Below are 14086 nucleotides of genomic sequence, written 5' to 3'. Positions count from 1 at the left end.
TTATAGTTTTGTGTTTTACATTTAGGTGTATGACCTATTTTGAGTTCATTTTTGTGAAAAATACAAGGTCTTTGTCTAGGTTCTTTCTTTGCATGTGGTTGTTTGGTTGTTCCACCATCATTTCTTGGAGACAGTCCTTTCTCCATTTGATTACTTTTGCTCCTTTATCAAAGATCAGTTGACTCTTGTTTGTGTGGGTCTATTTCTGGGCACTCTATTCTGTTTCACTGATCTATTTGTCTGTTTGAGTTCATTATCATACTGTCTTGATTACTGTAGCTTTATAATAAGTCTTGAGGTTGGTAGTATCAGTTCTCCAATTTGGCTCTCTTTTGCTATTGTGTTGGCTAATCTGTGTCCTTCGCCTTTCTGTATAAACTTAAGAATCAGTTTGTCAATACCCACAAAGTATTGTGGGATTTTGATTAGGATTACATTGAATCTATAAAGTTGGGAAGAACTGACATCTTAACAATATTGAGTTTCTATCTGTGAACATGGGATGTCTCTCCATTTATTCAGTTTTTTGATTTCTTTCATCTGTTTGTGGTTTTCCTTATATAGATCTTGTATATATTTTCTTAGCTTTATACCTAAGTACTTCATTAAAAGGGTGCTAATATAAATTGCATTATGTTTCAAATTCCACTTGTTCATTGGTGGTGTATAGGAAGATGATTGACTTTTGTGTATTCACCTTGTATCCTGCAACCTTGCTATTATTAGTTCCAGGATTTTTTTTTTTTTATTTTTCCAAACAATGTTATATGTAATTTTTTTTTGGAGTACAGAATAATATGAACATTGTCAGTGCATTTTCAGAATAAAAGTAACTGATTCAAAATCTGAAGAATTATCATCCTCTAATGAATATATAGACAACAGTTCTAAATGCTGTATTAATCTATTGAATCCAAAAGTATACTGAAAGAATAATAATCTAAATAATAATCCATGACCTAGTAACCTTATTATTGGCTTGATTCCTCAAATCAGTAAGTTAAAATGAGAATAATCTTATGTTCACCCTAATAGACTTTTTTCTTTTATTTTTATTGAGGTGTAGTTGATTTATAATACTGTATTAGTTTCAGTTATAAAACATAATGATGCAAAATTTTTATAGATTATACTCCATTTCAACGTAAAACATATTGGCTATATTCCCTACATTGAACAATATATCATTTGTAGCTTATTTATTTCATACATAGTAGTTTGTACCTCTTAATCCCTACCCTGCCCTGCCCCACCCCCTTCCCTCTCCCCATTAATAATCACTAGTTTGTTCTCTATATCTGTGAGTCTGTTTCTGATTTGTTATATTCATTCGTTTTATTTTTTAGATTTGACATATAAGTAATAACATCAGTATTTCTCTTTCTCTGTCTCATTTCGCTAAGCATAATACCTTCCAGGTCCATCCACATTGTTGGAAGTAGCAAAATTTCATTCTTCTTTTATGGCTGAATGTATTCCATTGTATATATATACCACATCTTATTTATCCACTCATCTGTTGGTGGACACTTGGGTGACTTCCAAATTTTGGCTGTTAAACAGCATTGTTGCTGCTATGAACAGCATTGTTGGAAGTTTTTTTTAAATTACTGATCCAATTTCATTACTGGTCTGTTCATATTTTCTGTTTCTTCCTGGTTCAGTATAGGGAGATTGTACATTTCTATGAGTTTGTCCATTTCTTCTAGGTTGTCCATTTTACTGGCATATAGTTTTTCATAGGAATCTGTTATGATCCTTTGTACTTCTGTGGTGTTGGTTGTTACTTCTCCTTTTTCAGTTCTGATTTTATTGATTTGGGCCTGCTCTCTTTTTTTCGTATGAGTCTGAGTAAAGGTTTATCAATTTTGTTTTATTTTTTCAAAGAACCTGCTCTTATTTTCATTGATCTTCTCTATTGTTTTTTAAGTTTCTGTTTCATTTAGTTCTGCTCTCTTCTTTATGATTTCTTGTCTTCTGTTTATAGGATTTGTTTGTTGTCCTTTTTCTGGTTCCTTTAGATGGGAGGTTAGGTTATTATTTGAGATTTTTTTTTCTTGGTTCCTGAGTTACACTTGTATCACTTACTTCCCTCTTAGAATTGCTTTTGCTGCATCCCATAGATTTTGAATCATTGTGTTTTCATTTTCATTTGTCTCTATGTATTTTTTTGTTGTTCTTTGATTTCTTCGGTGATTCATTGGTTGTTTACTAGCACATTGTTTAGCTTCCACATGTTTGTGTTTCTTGCAGTTTTTTTTCTTGTAGTTGATTTCTAGTGTCATAGCATTGTGGTTGGGAAAGATGTTTGATATGATTTCAGTTTTCTTATGTTTACCAAGGTTTGTTTTGTGGCCTAGCATGTGATCTATCCTGCAGAATGTGCCATGTGCACTTGAAAAGAGTATATATTGTTGCTTTTGGATGGGATGTTCAATATGTATCTCTTAAGTTCACTTGATCTAATGTGTCATTTTAGGCCAGTTTCCTTGTTGATTCTCTGTCTGGATGATCTGTCCATTGATGTAAGTGGGGTGTTAAAGTCCCTACTGTTATTGTGTTACTGTCAATTTCTCCCTTTATGACTGTTAATATTTGCTTTATGTATTTAGTTGTTCCTATGTTGGGTGCATATATGTTTATAATTGTTATATCTTCTGCTTGGATTGATCCATTGATTATTGTGTGATGTCCTTCTTTGTCTCTTGCTACAGTCTTTGTTTTAAAATCTATTTTGTCTGATACAAGTATTGCTGCTCCAGCTTTCTTTTGATTTCTATTTTCATGGAATACCTTTTTCCATCCTCTCACTTTCAGTCAGTGTGTGTCAAGTAATTATTGATAAGTATGTATTTATTGCCATTTTGTTAGCTGTTTTGGGGTTGGTTTTATAGTTCTTTTTTGTTCCTTTTTTTCTCTTCTTTGTGATGTGATGACTGTCTTTAGTGTTATGTTTGGATTCCTTTCTCTTTTTCGTCTGTGTATCTATTTTGATTTGTGATTACCATGAGGTAGGGGTGTGTGTGTGTGTGTGTGCGTGTGTGTGTATTTATTTATTTATTTTAAGTTGCTGATCTCTTAATTTCAAACTCATTCTTAATACTCCAGTATTTTTACTCCCCTCCCCCCATGGTTACTGTTTTTGAATCATATTTTACATCTTTCTGTTTGTGTACCCTTAATTACTAATTAGGGATATAGATGATTTTACTACTTTTGTCTTTTAACCTTCCTACTAGCTTTGTACATGGTTGATTTACTACTTTTACTGTATATTTGCCTTTACTAGTGAGATTTTCCTTTCATAATTTTCATGTTTCCAGTTGTGGCCTCGTTTTCACTTAGAGAAGTGCCTTTAACATTTCTTATAAAGCTGATTTGGTGAAGCTGAACTCTTGGCTTTTGTTTGTCTCTAAAACTTTTAATCTCTCCATCAAATCTGAATGAAAGCCTTGCTGAGTAGAGTATTCTTGGTTGTAGGTTCTTCCCTTTCATTACTCGAAATATATCATGCCACTCCCTTCTGGCCTGCAGAGTTTCTGCTGAAACATCAGCTGGTAGCTGAATGAATGTTCCCTTATGTAATTTGTTGCTTTTCCCTTGCTGCTTTTAATATTCTCTCTTTATTTTTAATTTTTGCTGTTATAATTACAATGTGTCTTGGTGTGGTCCTCTTTGGGTTGATCCTGTATGGGACTCTCTGTGCTTCCTGGACCTTTCCCATATTAGTGAATTTTTTAGCTATTATGTCTTCTGCCCCTTTTTCTCTCTCGTCTCCTCTGGGACCCCTATAGTGGGACTGTACGTACGCTTGATGTTGTCCCAGGGGTCTCTTAAACTGCCCTCGTTTCTTTTCTTTTTTCTGTTCAGCTTCAGTGATTTCCACTGCTTTTGTCTTCCAGCTCACTAATCTGTTCCTTTCTATCATTAATGTACTGTTGATTTCTTCTAGTAGTGTAATTTTCATTTCAGTTAAATTGTATTCATCTCTGTTTGGTTCTTCTTTATATCTTGTAACTCTTTGTCAAACTTCTCACTGTATTCATCTCCAGGAATTTTTTTGTTGATTCTTTCATATAGACAATCATGTTATCTGTGAACAAAGACAGTTTTATTTCTTTATTCCCCATATGTATACGTATTGTTTTTTCTTGTTACCTAGAGCTTTTTATTATGTTACCTAGAGCTTCCATTATGATGCTGAATAGGTGTGATAAGAGGGGACATCCTTACCTTGTTCCTGATCTTAGGGGAAAAATATCTAGGTTTTCACCATTAAGTATGATGTTACTTGTAGGTTTTTGTAGATGTTATTTATCAAGTTGAAGAAGTTCTCCTCTGTTCCTGGTTTGCTGAGTTTTTATTATGAATGAGTATTAGGTTTTGTCAGATGCTTTTTCTGCATCAGTTGAGGTGATCATATGATTTTTCTTCTTAGCCTGTTGATGTGCTCGATTGCATTAATTGGTTTTCAAATGTTGAATCTGCTTTGTATACCTGAAATAAATTCCACTTGGTCATTGTGTATAATTCCATCTGTACATTGTTGGCTTCGATTTGCTAGTATTTAGCAAGATTTTAAAATGTATTTTCATGAGAGATATTGCTCTGTGGTTTTGTCTTTATCTTTCTTTTGTATTACTATAATGCTGACCTTAGAATGAATTGGTAAGTACTCCCACCTCTTCTAGTCTCTGGAAGAGATGGTAGGGTATTGGTGTAATTTCTTCCCTAATACTTGGTAGAATTCACCAGTGAAACCATCTGGGTTGGTGCTTTCTGCTTTGAAAGGTGATTATTCATTCATTTTTAACAGATATAAGCTTACCCATGTTATGTATTTCTTTGTGTGTGTTTTGCCAGATTGTATCTTTCAAATAATTGGTCTGTTTCGTGTAAGTTGTCATATTTGTGGGTATGAAGTTGTTTATAATGTTTATTTATCATCCCTTTAATACTCATGAGATCAATTGTGATGGCTTTTTTTTCATTTCTGTGTTTGTAACTTGTGTCTTGCCACTCTTTCTTGGCATCCTGGTTAGAGGTTATCAATTTTAACGATGTTTTCAAAGAACCAGATGATCTTAGTTTGTAAGAAGGCATAGACTATATACACTGGATTCTTTATTCTGAAAGTTCTCTAATATCATCTGCTTTTTAGTTTTCTTAAGGAAGGAAAGATTCTGAAAGCATATCATAGATTTTTTTCCCTTAATCTGATTTTTACTTTATGGTCCCCGTAGGCTTTTCAGATCTTACTTAATGTTGAAACATAGAGGCATATCAGAAAGATAGCAAAGAGGTGCTTTTTGTCAGGATGAGTAACTCTGCCCCAAGGAGAGTTTTACTGTGGGGATTTAACCAACTCTACCCTTTCCTATGAGAATTCAACACTAAATCTCCAGGAATTGTCATGAGATATGACAACATTGAAAAATCATTTGCTCTTTTGCTTATTACTCTACATTTAGACTTAAAATTTTTCCACAGGGTTAGAGCTGCTCAGAGTGTTCCCCTAGGAAGTTTAAATGCCTCAACTACATCATTAAGCTTCAAAGGTTATTGAAGGTAGATAACATAAATCACCTTAGTATATTTAAACTGTCTAAAGAGATAATTCTGTATGTTTACATGAATTATATCTTTTAAACGTAAGGCATATGAATAATTTGTTTTTTAAATGAATTGTTAAATAAGTATTTATTTTTGAAATGACAAGGAATTTTATAACCAAGGAAGATTTGGTTTCTTGATTCTGGAAATACAGATGATTAGAAATATGAAACTCTCATTAAAGAAACAATGAAAAATCCTAGATTAAAAATCAAAACTTAAAATAGAGAGCAAGAATATATATCTGTATCCAAAAGGAGAAAATCTCCCCTGGTAATATTTAGCCATTGACTAATTGCCACAGGGTTTAATAAGAATCTGAGTTCAAACTAATTCAAAAATCTAGAATTTAATTTAAAATCATCTTGCATTGGAAGCAACCCAGTTGTCCATGGACAGAAGAATAGATAAGCAAAATGTAGTGTATATATACAATGGAATATTAGTCACCCTTAAAAGGGGGAAAATTCTGACATATGCTTCAACGTGGAGGAACCTTGAGGATATTACACTAAGTGAAATAAACCAGTCACAAAATGACAAATACTGTGTGATTCCACTTATATATGAGGTAGTTGGAGTAGTCAAAATCATAGAGACAGAAAGTAGAATTGTGGTTGCTGTGAGTGGAGGGGGATGAGAGATTATTGTTTAATGGGTATAGTTTCAGTTTTATAAGATGAAAAGTTATGGAGATGGATTGTGGTGAAGGTTGCACAACATTATAAATGTATATAATACCACTGAACTAAACTATACACTTAAAATGGTTAAGATGGTAAATTTTATGGTATGTGTATTTTACCACAATAGAAAAATTTTTTTAAATCATCTTTGTTTTCAAAATAGTCCCAAATATAAAGTTCTTTAAAAAATGAATTCATTCCCCCCATAATAAAATAAATCATAAAACACATAAGCAAACAGTTTATAATTGTTGGCAGAAATAATAAAGAACCAGAACCAACCTTCAAAGACTGGATTTTTAAATTAAAAGATAAGAATATAAAAAGGGTATGTTTTAATCTATTTAAAGAAATATGAAGTTTAACATTAAAAGCATGAGTAAAAGCTAGAGACTATCATAAACTACCCAACATGTATAAAAAATAACCAAATAGAATGTCTAAAAATTAAAAATACAATAATGGAATTTTAAAACATAATGAAAGTTTTAAACAACCAATTACATTTGGGAGGGTCATTGATAATTGGGAAGGTTGAAGAAGTCACAAAAAATGCAGCAACAAAATGAAAAATTTGAAAGATGCTAAGAGACATGAAAAATATAGTGAAATGAGGTATTGTGTGTCTAATCAGAATTTAAGGTGGGGATTATAAATAGAATTTAAGAGAGGCAATATTTAAAGCGATACTACCAGAGAATTTTCTAGAATTTATGAAAGACATGAATCATATTCAGGGATCCTAGTGTTACCTAACAGGATGAGTGAAAATAAATTCACATCAGACTTAGTTGAAGACTGCAGAGCAAGAGAAAATGTTGATAACAGCCAGAAGTACAGGACTGATTACTTACAGTTGAATAACAGACTGACAGCTGCTTTCTAAGCAGAAATGGACTCCTACAAAAGAAACTGTCTATCAACTTAGGATCTGGTAAAAGCTCTTTCAAGAAACAAATTTGTTTGCAGATTAAAAAAACGGAAAACAGAAACTTTACCTCCAATAGACTTAAAACAAAAACAAAACCAAAAAACCCTCTGAGGGTTATACTTGAGGAAGAAATAAAACAATCTTGAAAAGAAAGTCTGAAATGCAAGGAGGAATGAAAGTATGAATTGGTAAACGTTGAAGTAAATCTAAAGAAAAACTGATTGCATAAAATAATAAAAATAATAGCTACTTGTCAGATTAATAAATCCCGTTAATACCTGAAAACAAGAGCATGTAAGCCTAGAGTGGTATGAGTGGAATTAAAGCATTGTACAGCCCTTTTTAATAGAGCAAATATATTTATTAACTTCAGACTTTCCTTGACAAGGAAGAATAATGCATCTGAAAATTTTGGGGCTAAGTAATGAAAGAATAGCTCTAGAGATACTGGTTTCAAACCAGTAGAAGAGGGAAAATACATGGAAAATTTTTTTCAAAAGAAAAATTGGGACCTGTAAAAGCAAAAAATAGGAATAAATAGAAATACTAGTTATTTAAATAGATATAGTACGAATTCTCCAATTAAGACATCGATTATTAGATAGATTAAAAATTCAAATCCACCTATATGTTCTTTATAAAAGACTCCTTGAAAATGTGAAAGGCTGGAAAAAAATACACACTAGTAAAAGCCCGACCAAATATGCATAACAATGTATAACATCAAACATAATGATTTATAAAGACAGAAGTATTCAAAATTAATTGGATTTTTATATCATGATAAAAGGTACTGTTTCACCACAAAACCATGACAGTTGTGAATATGTGTGTCAGAATAACACAGCCTGAAAATATGATGCAAAAATTATCAAAAATACAAGGAGAACATCATAGACAGGGAGTTTAAGATCTTGTTAAGTCCAACAGACCTAATGTTAATGAGAAGAAAGAAGATTTGAACAACATAGTTAATAAGTTTGAGGTAATGGGCATACATAGAGCCCCAAACCCAATCATTGCAAGTTTTGAAACCTTGTAAACATTTTTTCAAGTATACTCAAAATTTTATAAAAACTGACTGCATTTTGTGCCATTAAGAAGTTATCAACAAGTAAAAACTGATATCACACAGACCATATTTCTTGATACAGTTCAGTTAAGATGGCAATCAGTAACAAAAAAGATAACTTTAAAGGAATAAGTTTATGCATATGGAAATATTATGACATTTCTAAGTAATTTATGGGATAAAGAAGGAATCCTAATGGCTATCAGAATATATTTGGCACTAAATAATATTAAAAATACATTTTAAAGCTTATAAGACTTATAGGATTTGGTAGAAGGAGATTTATAGCCTTAAATTTTTATATTAAGAAAAAGATTGGAAATTTAATAAGTCAGCGGAGCATCTAAGTGAAGGAGTTTTTTTTTTTTAAGTAACGCTAAGGGACTTCCCTGGTGGCGCAGTGGTTAAGAATCTGCCTGCCAGTGCAGGGGACACGGGTTCGAGCCCTGGTCTGGGAAGATCCCACATGCCGCAGAGTAACTAAGCCTGTGTGCCACAACTACTGAGCCTGTGGTCTATAGCCCACGAACCACAACTGCTGAGCCCGTGTGCTGCAACTACTGAAGCCCGCGCACCTAGAGCCCGTGCTCCACGACAAGAGAAGCCACCGCAATAAGAAGCCTGCGCACCGCAACAAAGAGTAACGCCTGCTCACCGCAACTAGAGAAAGCCCACGTGCAGCAATGAAGACCCAACGCAGCCAAAAATAAATAAATAAAATAAAATAAAGTAACCCTAAATAATTAGGAGAAAGGCAGACAAAGAAGATATCAACAAAACTTGTGAAATAATATGCAAAGATAAAATAGAAAAGATAAAGTTAAAAAGTCAGTTTTTTTAAAAAGGCTATTAAAGTTAAAATGTCAAAATTTGCTGGTATCTGAAATTTTACCTCCTAAAATTCTAGGCATTTAATGCTTCAAGTATTTTGCTCATTTTTAAAGTTTTTGGTCTAGGGAGATTTCCCAAATTATTGTCTTTGATTTTTTTCTCCTGATAGGGATTGTTAGAAAATAGTTGCATTATATAAAAATTATGTAATTAGGCTACTGCTTTTTGAGGACTATGTGATAAGCACTGGGTAAGCGCTCTCTATACATTAGTTCATTTAATCCTTGAAGCAACTCCTTTAGACACTATTAGTAAAACTGCTTTACAGATAAATTATGGCTTATAAAGTAACTTACACAACATTATACAGCCTGTAGTCAGCAGAGCTGAAATTTGATTCCAGGTGTATCTGACCACAATGATGTATTTCCAACCATTCTTCTATATTGCCTTCCAGTGTACTGTTTATTATGGGTTAAAAATATACTAAGTTTGGTGGTTCTCCAAGTGTGATACATGGAACTCTTGGGTCTCTAAGACTCATTCAAGGAATCTGCAAGGTCAAAACTTAAAAAAAAAAATTCTAAGATGTTATTTGCCACTTTTGCTGTGTTGACCTTAAAACTGATGGTGCAAGAGCAATGTTGGTTAAAATTACTGGTACCCTAGCGTGAGTCAAACCAGTGGCACTAAACTATACCTAGTAGTCCTTGTGTTCTTCAGCACCACACACATTGTAGTAAAAAAAAAAAAAGGGCTATTACACTTAAGAATGCCCTTGATGAAGGAATAAAATTGTTTTAATTTATGAAAATTTAACCCTTGGGTTAGACATTTTAAAAAATATTCTGTACAATTAAATGTGAAGTACTCAAAAAATATTTCTCTTGCATACCAAATTGCATTGGTTGTCTTGAGGACAAAAAACTTTGTTAGGGGCCTTAACTCATAAATAGTATTTATTAATATCTGTGTCAAATAATATAGCAGTGAACTTCATAAAGCAGAAACTTGAGAGAATTCAGAGTAAAGGACAAACACTTCAGGAGTATTAACATGTTACTTTCAGTCCTAGATCGGTAAAGTGGATCTAAAATTAGTAAGGAGGGGGCCAGGGTGGGGGCCGCGGGGCCGGGGGTCGGGACGTCCCGGCGGCAGCAGCGGGAGGCGGCCGGGAGGAGTAACATAACAATGGCTGCCCAAGGAGAACCCCAAGTTCAGTTCAAACTTGTATTGGTTGGTGATGGTGGTACTGGTAAAACTACATTTGTGAAACGTCATCTGACTGGTGAATTTGAGAAGAAGTATGTAGCTACCTTGGGTGTTGAGGTCCATCCCCTTGTGTTCCATACCAGCAGAGGACCTATTCAGTTCAATGTATGGGATACAGCTGGTCAGGAGAAATTTGGTGGACTGAGAGATGGCTATTATATCCAAGCTCAGTGTGCCATTATAACGTTTGATGTAACATCGAGAGTTACTTACAAGAACGTTCATAGAGGTCTGGTACGAGTGTGTGAGAACATCCCCATCGTGTTGTGTGGCAACAAAGTGGTTATTAAGGACAGAAAGGTTAAGGCAAAGTCAATTATCTTACACCGAAAGAAGAATCTTCAGTACTATGACATTTCTGCCAAAAGTAACTACAGCTTTGCAAAGCCCTTCCTCTGGCTTGCTAGAAAACTGATCGGAGACGCTAACTGAGAGTTCGTCACCATGCCTGCTCTCGCCCTGCCAGAGGTGGTCATGGACCCAGCGTTGGCAGCGCAGTACGAGCACGATCTAGAGGCTACTCAGACAACTGCCCTCCCGGATGAAGATGATGACCTGTGAGAAAGTGAAGCTGGAGCCCAGCATCAGGAGTCTAGTTTTATAGGCAACTGTCCTGTGATGTCAGTGGTGCAGCGTGTTTGCCACTTTATTATATAACTAAGCAGAACATGTGCTTAATCTTTGGGATGCTGAAGGAGATGAATGAGCTTCGGAGTGAATGTGGCAGTTAAAAAAAAAAAACGTTCATTTTTTTGGACCTGCATATTTAGGTGTTTTGGAACACAGTTGTTTCCTCCTTGAGTTTCAAATATAAGACTGCTACAGTCACATCACAGTAGTCAGTGGTGGAATCTTGTTTGTTACTGTCATTCCCGTTTCTTTTCATTTAGAATCAGAATAAAGTTGTATTTCAAATTAAATAAATAAATAAATAAAATAAGTAAGGATATATAGTAGAAGCCCTAAAATAATAGTAAGGGGTAGTTTATGGGTATAAGTTGAACTCTATCCTCAGGTAATATAAACTATTCTTTTTTCTCAAGTGTACCTAGAACATTCACAAAAAATTTATATACAAAGTCAAAAAGAAGTCCTGAGAAGTTCATAAAGTAGAAACAATACCAAAAAAAAAAGCTTTTTTTTTAAATCATAATGCCATAAAGATAGAAATGAATAACAACAGCAAAAGATTAAGTCCTATCCACCTACAATGTAAACATTCTTTTAAACAACTTTAGTGTGAAAGGGAAGAAAAAAAGTATAGGATCTCTTTAAAATATACTAATAATGAAAAAACTACATGTAAGACTCTAGGGGATATAATTAAAACAGTGATTAGGAAAAGATTTGGCCTTTAATATTTTTATCAATAAAAACTACAGAATGAGAATAAGTTAAATTCCCATCAAAAAAAGCTAGGAAAAAAATCACAAAATAGAAATTCCCTGGCAATCCAGTGATTAGGATTCTCTTCTTCCACTGCAGGGAGCACGGGTTCAATCCCTGGTCAGGGAACTAAGATCCCACAAGCCACGAGGCGCTTCCGGAAAAAAAAAAAAAAAAAAAAACTCAACAAAGTAAATCAGAATAATGAAAAAGGAAGGAAATAATAAAGATAAAAGCAAAAATTATTAAGGTGGAAGACAGAAAAACATTAAGACTAAAAAATAAATAGAAAAAAAATTTTTTTCTTTGGAAAAGGCCTTGAAATAAAGTACTAGTTAACCAATTGGCCAGGGAACAGGGGAGAGGTTAGCACAGAAGGAGAAAGCAGAGATGTAGAAGACATGATAAGGGGGAAATAATCATTGAAGCAGAAAATTTAAAAAGTCATAGTTTCTGTTTTATACAACTTAGGTGAAATGGATAAAATTAATAGGAAAATCCAGTTTACCAAAATTGTCTCCAAAGAGCTAGAAGACTTAAACAGGTTATTCGTTTTTTTGTGTGGTTTTTTTTTTTTTAAGAGATAGAAAAATGTATCAAGAAACCAACAAAAACACCAAGCCGGGAGGTTTAAAAGTTATATTTTACCAAATTTTCTAAGATCAGCTAATCTCTATGTTTCATAAAATCAGAACATAAAAAAGTAAGTTCCCAAATTATTTTTTAAATGACTATGATGTTGATCTAGATAAAAATCTCATAAAGATAGTGCACACACATACACACACACGACTACAGAATAATCTTATTTATATCAATAAAAAAATATCAAACAAAATTCTACAGTGTTGTAGTAAAATAATACATCATTGATCAAGTGTTCCATTGATCAATGGTTCTGTCTTAGGAAATCCATTAACATAAATCACCTGTTAACCTAAGGAAGAACAAAAAAGTGTACTTCATCTCTACTGATGTTCAAAAGGTCTTTGGAAAAATTCAGCATGTTCCTGCTAAATATATTTGGTAAAAAAAGGAATTTATGCATGTATCTTCAACCTGATAAAACACATATACTCCTGTTTTTAAAATACAGCTTAAAATGTGGAAACTACTGACAGCATTCCTACTAAAACTGGAACAAGATAGGATTGTCCTGTGTCCCCACTATTCAACATCTTGTTGGAGGTTTGGGTTTGTGCAATTAGATAAGAGAAAACTGTTTTAGATTCATAAGAATTGGAAAAGAAGAAATACAACTAGTTCTGTTTGCAAATGATATTAGAAGACCAAGAGCATTGATAATAAAACTAACTCAAACAGTAAAAGAATTTAGCACCGGGATTTCCCTGGTGGCGCAGTGGTTAAGAATCCGCCTGCCAATGCAGAGGACATGGGTTTGATCCCTGGTCCGGGAAGATCCCACATGCTGCGGAGCAACTAAGCCCGTGCGCCACAACTACTGAGCCTGCACTCTAGAGCCCGTGAGCCACAACTACGGAAGCCCGCACGCCTAGAGCCTGTGCTCCACAACAGGAGAAGCCACTGCAATGAGAAGCCCGCGCATTGCAACGAAGAGTAGCCCCCATATCACCACAACTAGGGAAAGCCTGCGCACAGCAACGAAGACCCAACGCAGCTATAAATAAATAAATAAATTTATATTTTAAAAAAAAGAACCCGTGTGCCAGTGCAGGGGACACGGGTTCAATCCTTGGTCAGGGAAGATCCCACATGCCGCAGAACAACTAAGCGCATGCGCCAGAACTAATGAGCCTGCACTCTAGAGCCCTTGAGCCACAACTGCTGAAGCTCACATGCCCCAGAGCCCGTGCGCTGCAACTACTGAGCCCATGTGCCACAACTACTGAAGCCCGTACACTTTAGGGCCTGCATGTCGCAACTACTGAGCCCACGTGTTGCAACTACTGAAGCCCACGCACCTAGAGCCGGTGCTCCGCAACAAGAGAAGCCACTGTAATGAGAAGTGTGCACACCACAATGAATAGTAGCCCCCACTCCCCGCAACTAGAGAAAGCCTGCACACAGCAATAAAGACCCAATGCAGCAAAAAAAAAAAAAATTAGTACAATGTCAAAATTTAAAGCAACAGTGTTTTTCATGTACACATAGTCAGATGATATAATTCTATTTACAGTAGTTAAAAAAAGACAAATACTTCAGAATAAACAAATGAGCAATTTTGGTTTCCCTAAATTAATATATAAATTTAATATGATTCCTTTAGGAAATCTCATCTACCCCTTTGGAGCTACCATATGGAAATACAGATAT

At 34.4% G+C, this 14086-nt stretch overlaps 1 protein-coding gene and 1 pseudogene across 8 annotated transcripts in view; both read left to right on the top strand.

Moving 5' to 3' along the window:
- The window catches only part of LCORL (ligand dependent nuclear receptor corepressor like), a 175858-nt gene that overhangs the window by 87756 nt on the left and 74016 nt on the right, over positions 1–14086 (top strand). The gene's annotated exons all lie outside the window — the stretch shown is intronic.
- LOC133092044 (GTP-binding nuclear protein Ran-like) lies at positions 10304–11122 on the top strand (annotated as a pseudogene).

Source organism: Eubalaena glacialis, chromosome 5 (assembly GCF_028564815.1).
Source record: "Eubalaena glacialis isolate mEubGla1 chromosome 5, mEubGla1.1.hap2.+ XY, whole genome shotgun sequence".
Lineage (NCBI taxonomy): Eukaryota > Metazoa > Chordata > Mammalia > Artiodactyla > Balaenidae > Eubalaena > Eubalaena glacialis.
Note: the sequence above shows the minus strand (reverse complement) of the source record. Positions and strands in the feature narration are given on the sequence as shown.